This window comes from Chaetodon auriga, chromosome 8 (genome assembly GCF_051107435.1).
Source record: "Chaetodon auriga isolate fChaAug3 chromosome 8, fChaAug3.hap1, whole genome shotgun sequence".
Lineage (NCBI taxonomy): Eukaryota > Metazoa > Chordata > Actinopteri > Chaetodontiformes > Chaetodontidae > Chaetodon > Chaetodon auriga.
Window position 1 is genome coordinate 3,436,262 of NC_135081.1, and position 6,239 is coordinate 3,442,500.

Below are 6,239 nucleotides of genomic sequence, written 5' to 3' on the forward strand. Positions count from 1 at the left end.
GATGGTGAAGTTTAGGGTGAGGGGCTGGTGAACGCATGCGTCAGTGGTCAGTGAGGGCCCTTACAAGTATAGAAATACAAATGCGTGTGTGTGTGTGTGTGTGTGTGTGTGTGTGTGTGTGTGTGTGTGTGTGTGCTATTCAGTAAGTGATGGGGAAGTATCTGGCTGGAGGGCTGCCAGCTCTGTCGATTCTATAGATAAAACCAATGTGAAGAAAATGAGAGCAGGGGCTGATTGGACTGAGCGGGTCCTGGCCATAAAAGGAGAAATGAAGACTAATGGGCATATGATTTGCCGGGGAGATGGGACACAAATGAGGGGCTAGTGGGGAGGGTGGCAGCCAGGACAATGACTAATGACAACTCCATCCCACAATCAGGAGATCCACCTACTGAGAGGATCATTGGCCTTTTGGACTGGACGGCAGACTCATCGACCTCACTCTCATTCAGTATCTGACGCACACATGCATGCACTCAGTCACACACACACACACACATACACACACACACACACACACACACACACACACACACACACCAACACGCACCAGGTGGACACAGCATGAAGGAGAGACACACCACCCTCATCATTTCAATAAAGTCCTTTATATAAGACTATTTGTTACTACTTAAGGTTAATGTTAACATCATTATCAGATAAATGAGCCTGTCCTCATCTACTCTATCATCACCAACTGATATTTAATAGCACCCCTGATCAATTAAATCATCACTGGCGACGCATTCATGTAGTCACAGCATTGACTCATAATGATGCATCTCAAGTCAACAGTGAGCAGCTTCAACAAGGCAAGATTGCCACAGTCTGTGCTCTCATGACCATCACCCATGACAGGCTGAGGCTGTTTCTCACGGAGGAACCTTGTGTCAAAACTTGCTTCTCTCCATTCTCATCAGGTACAAGTACAAACCAAATTTAAAAAAATGAGAAGTTCCGTAAAACATGAATAAAACAGACTGTGATGTTTATATAAAGGACATTGCTCCATGAGCTCTGGAACACTCCATAGAACACAGTTCATATGCAAATCATTCCATTCCTCTTTACTTATATTTTAAGCAGCATTCCAACTTTTTTTGGAATTAGGGTTTGAGTAAATAAACATTGTGATTATCTCTCTTTCCTTTCAGTTTCAGCCAAGGGACACTTGGCAGTATTTGAATATACGCTTACCTTCACACAAACGTTATATTTGCTTACTGTTCTTTTAAGTGTTTTGCATATGTGTCCTGCTGTCTCCCATCAATGAGTTTGGTTGGCAAAAAAAAGGTTGTAACATTTTCGTCTGTTAAATAGTATGTTCTGGCACGCTTTAATGGTCACTTTTTTCCAAATACATTTATGTTTAATCAAATGATCACAAGCTAATTGGAGAGATAAACAAATAAGCTGCAGTGTTAGGTGGTTAGAGTTTGGTGCTCCACTGTACTCCTGCTAGCTCGTCCCTGCGTGATGGAGTACAAAGTATCCACAAAATACTTATCTTTCATCATGCTAAGCTAATTACCAAATTATTGAATCCAAAATGCACCCAAATGATTTGCCCAAGATGAACTATAAGACAACTCTGGCGCCTGCTGTGGATCATCCAGGTGCTGCACCATGCTCTTCTGTTAACAACATACAAAAACAATTCTTTGGAATTTGTGAATCAGTTCAAAGTTGTACAAAGTAAGAATCATGATTCTTTTGTGAATCAATTATCATCAATTAATCCCAGGTCATTTTCCCCTGTGGCTTACTTGAGGCAGCTCGGTCAGGTCAGCGTTAATTCAAACTGTACATAAGAGCAGCTGCAAGGAAACTTTCTGTTTGATTCACAGGTGAAATGTTTGGCTGAAAGTGCAGAAAGAAACAACACTGAAATGAGTGCTTAGCAGCACAGAGAGGGAAAAACAATCCAACTTGATGATTATCGTTTCAAGGATGAACATGATTATACATATTTAGTTGTCATGTTGCATCACACACAGCAAACAATACAATCTGTCACTGCAGACATTTCACTGTTCCTGTTTGTTTCCTAGCTTTAAACACACTTTCTGTTTACTAAAAGCAGAGAGTGACAGAGAGCAGACGGGAGTCTTTGTTGAACTAATAGAGACGCTCTGCTCTTTCTGTCACTTTTTAAAGGCTGTTTCATTCACTGTTCTGCAGCCTTCTTTCACAAAGAGAGCTGTCTGAATGTGCAAACCTTGTAATGCTCTCTGATTAATTGGCTGGGCTTTTCCAGCACTTTGGCCTGATAGCAGCAGTGGAAGCTCAGTAATGGAAATGTCATTTTCATGCTACTTTAAGAGAGACTTTATTATAGGATATAAAGTGTCTGGTACAGCTATAAAATGGCTGAGTGAGGGGAGTGGCTTCCTGCTCTTATATTATATTTACATAGATCAGGGCTCGGGCACATTTGTTCCCCTGTTGTCACTGGAAAGTACATCTCCTGGACCATTAATGGGCACACACACACAATAGCTGTAGTAAATAATGCGAAGTGCTCTGAAAGTGCTAACTGACTGCACTGAAAGACTTTTTAATTGACAGCATGAGTGGATAACTTTACAATCGTAATCGTAATACAAGCTTTGTTACAATCACAAATCATTTATGATACGATCGTTAGGTGAATGCCAAAGACTCTGTATTATGTCATCTGTTAAGACAGGTATGGTCTCTACATAGCACCGCTGATGAAGCCCCGCTAACTCTGTGACAAACACATTATTTATTTCATATGGCTTCACAATAAAAGCATCCCTCCAGTTCGCCTGTGAGCTTTTATTATGAAGCAGCCACAGCAGGAAAGGTTTTGGTTTGCAGCAGCAGTAACAGCACAGCTCTGATATGGCTGAAAGCGATGAGCGAACAGTGAAATAAGCCTGATGTCTGAATGTACAAACACAGGAACACAGGAGTGAAACGAAGCTTTAAACCACAGAGAAGCACTGAACACAGAGAGACTTCCTCATCTGTAGTCTCCAGCACAGACACAAATGTGTTTATCCACCGCAGACATAGCTAAAGGGAGGAGGCATCATGGGCTGGCTGTGGTCGGCCCTGCTGCTCAGCAGGACCACAGCAGGGCAGCTGTAAAGGAAACGCATGTCATCACAGCTTGATACAGAGGACCAACCCCAACCAGCCTCGCTGAAAAGCTTTATATGTAACTTCTTGTTCTTCCAAAGGAAACATTTAATCTATGAGAAATAAAACACTTTGCTCAGTTCAACTGTTTAACTGTGTAAATGCCATTAGTGAGTTAGTTTGATGACACTTTAGAAGATGTGAAGGCCAATTCACACCAAGTCTGATCCTTCTGAGCCAGGACACACACTGTCAATTTCACCATATAAATACAATTCAAACATTTTGAGGCATCAGAATAATTTGGATCATACCATAAAGACATACAAATTCAATACACAGTGGCTTAAAATTTCGTTTATATTAGTAATATAATAGTAATAGTAGTTTCTGTGGCTTTTTTAGATTTTTTTTTTTTTTTTTTTTGTCTTTTTGAGTGGGTTGATTGATGCTAAACCAACGCAGCTACATGAAAATATGAATTATAAGCAGCCTGTTCTGGATGATCTTACGTTGTCAAATTATTGGCAAACAGAAATTTCACAGCTCCAACAGCAACCTAGCTGAGATAATGAAAAGACAGAAGCAATAAAACCACATCCAGCAGAACCACAGTCTACTATACCCAGCAGAACCCACCGGCGTGGACTTTAATTTCCACAGAATGAGGAATCTCTAGCCTCACCCTCTGTACAGTCAAACACTAGCTTTCATTTCTCGGCTGCAGATAGAATAAAAATAACAGCCACTGCAGTCATCTCCACATGGGTTTGATGACAGGCTACTTATATCTCTTTTATTAGGCCCTCCCCCTCTGAGTAGGTCAGGAGGGAATGCATCCTGCCATGTTTTTATTGTGCTGCAGCATTCAGTGTGGGGTGTGCCTGCAGCATACTATCCACTGACACACACCAGAATTGAATATGCCATTATCCCAGCAACATATGAGCTGTTGATGCTCAACTGGATCTGATGGATTTATCCCTTAAGACAAACACGGAACACAACACAGTAAGATGGAAACTGGCCCGGTTGCAGGTTGAAATAAACTTTTATTAGAACGCTGAAAGAACTCATGAAGTCTTTGGATTTTTCAGAGGAATGTTACGCTCTTGCTTATGAGGTTGTAAATCTGGATTAACTATACAGTACTAGATGGCAGGAGACTTACAGTGGGAAGAGAAACTTGCTGATCAACTTAACAATAGATTATCCACATAAATTAATTTGGAAATCTGCTCAGTTCATCTATGAGAGTAGACTTACCTCCTATTAAGGAGTACAGTGGTGGAAGCTGAAGAATCACCCAAAACCTCTCACTGGGAGGAATGCTGAAGAGATATCTATAAAATAGATACAAAAACAATTTGCGCTATCGCAGATGATAGAAGAATCTCAGTCTGCTGGAAAGCACACTGTGTTTGTAAGAACGTCTCCTTCAAACTAACACAGCTCAAAATGTTCCACCTGGTGGAAAATGGCACTTATCTGTGCTCTCTGGTGAGCAAACTATGCAATGGTGACACTTTTTTAGATTGGCTCTAAAATTATTTCAAGCACAACATTATGTTTGGCATCTTTACCACTTAACAGCCAGCATATACACCAGCACATTCGCAATAAGCCCATATCAGACGATAAAACAGCCTCATCAGCAGCATGAAGTAAGTGGAGAAGTTGGGGAGCTCTGTTCAGGAATGGTTAAATGCACAGCTGAAAGTTGCTAAGTGTCATTTACATCAATAGGATAATTGCAAATTACAGGATAACTACAAATTCTGGTCCTGAAGACCGAGAAACATGAAAGAAAACAGCAATACAGTATAGCTGCAGTGACCAGGGTCCAAGACGATTATGAGCATTTGTTTCTTTTTTATTCTGACCTTCAATGAAAACGTGTACTACATTTATAACAAATTTTTATTTCATTTCATATTTTCATTTTCACTCAACATCTAGAAGGCACCCCATGTCCAGTAATTTCTACACTAATGAGTTTTTTTGAGTTGATTATGTACTTTTTCTATTATTTTACCCATGTTCTATATTTGAGGTTTGTCACTGGGGATTGGGAATCTGAGTATGAAATCTGACAAAGTAGCACAGGATGTAACATGTCAACTTTTAAACCACAAGTGTTCACAACAGATGGACAGACACAGGAGGATGCACACACCTTATGCACATCTACCCCGGTGCAGGTGGCTTCCTGAGGCCCTTTCCAAGGCCATCGTACAGATCCTGGGCCAGGAAAAGCAGAGATTTTGATTTTAATTTTAACGCTTTATCGCTACCACCGGGAACACATGGCTTTGAAATTAGTCTGAAAATGAGATGAGACAGAAAATGTTGTCCATATAATTCAGACTACAGCAAGATCTATGGAGACATGCATGTTTATTGATTTTGCATATTTTGAAAAGTGTAGAGTGATAGATGACTGGATTGACCAGGCTGCAGTGAGGTGATGTACAGGTGATTTGTTTAGATTTGGTGTAAGGAGCCACAAGCACTTTCATCGATAATTATCACTCAATTTTCCATTGTGCAGACAGAATTTCCGACAAATCCATGGAGCTGACAAGATACAAACTTTTAACTTCCTCGGCGCCCCCTGGTGGCAAAATATCCCCAAATTATGTAGCAGAGCTTGGGCTGAACATGTGCTCCAAGTTTGGTTCCGCTCACTGAAGCCACTTTTGATTCATGAGCATTTATGTAAAATTCAACTTAAAGGCACAGGTTTAAAAATGTACAACTTCAAAACGGATTGATGTATCAAAATTTCCTCGGTAACTTTCCATCAATGAAGTTTGTAAATGATCCTGACTCAGTTTATTTGCCCATTGATTTGTCAGTGTGTCAAAAGTAGGATTTTGAGAAAATTTAGACAAAGTTGCAAAATTTGGCATTTTTGGAGCAAAGGACAGATGGTCTGAGAGTATATTGATGAAAGGACTTTGACTCAAAGCCAAGCCAGTCTTGGAAATATTGTGAAAAAATAAATGTTATTGTTACAGCACCACCTTGAGGTCAGTGAATATCATTTTATGTTGTGGCTGGAATTTTCATCCCACCTGCTCATTTTGCTGACTTTTGGTCTTACAGAAGAAGAAGGAGGAAAGAAGAAT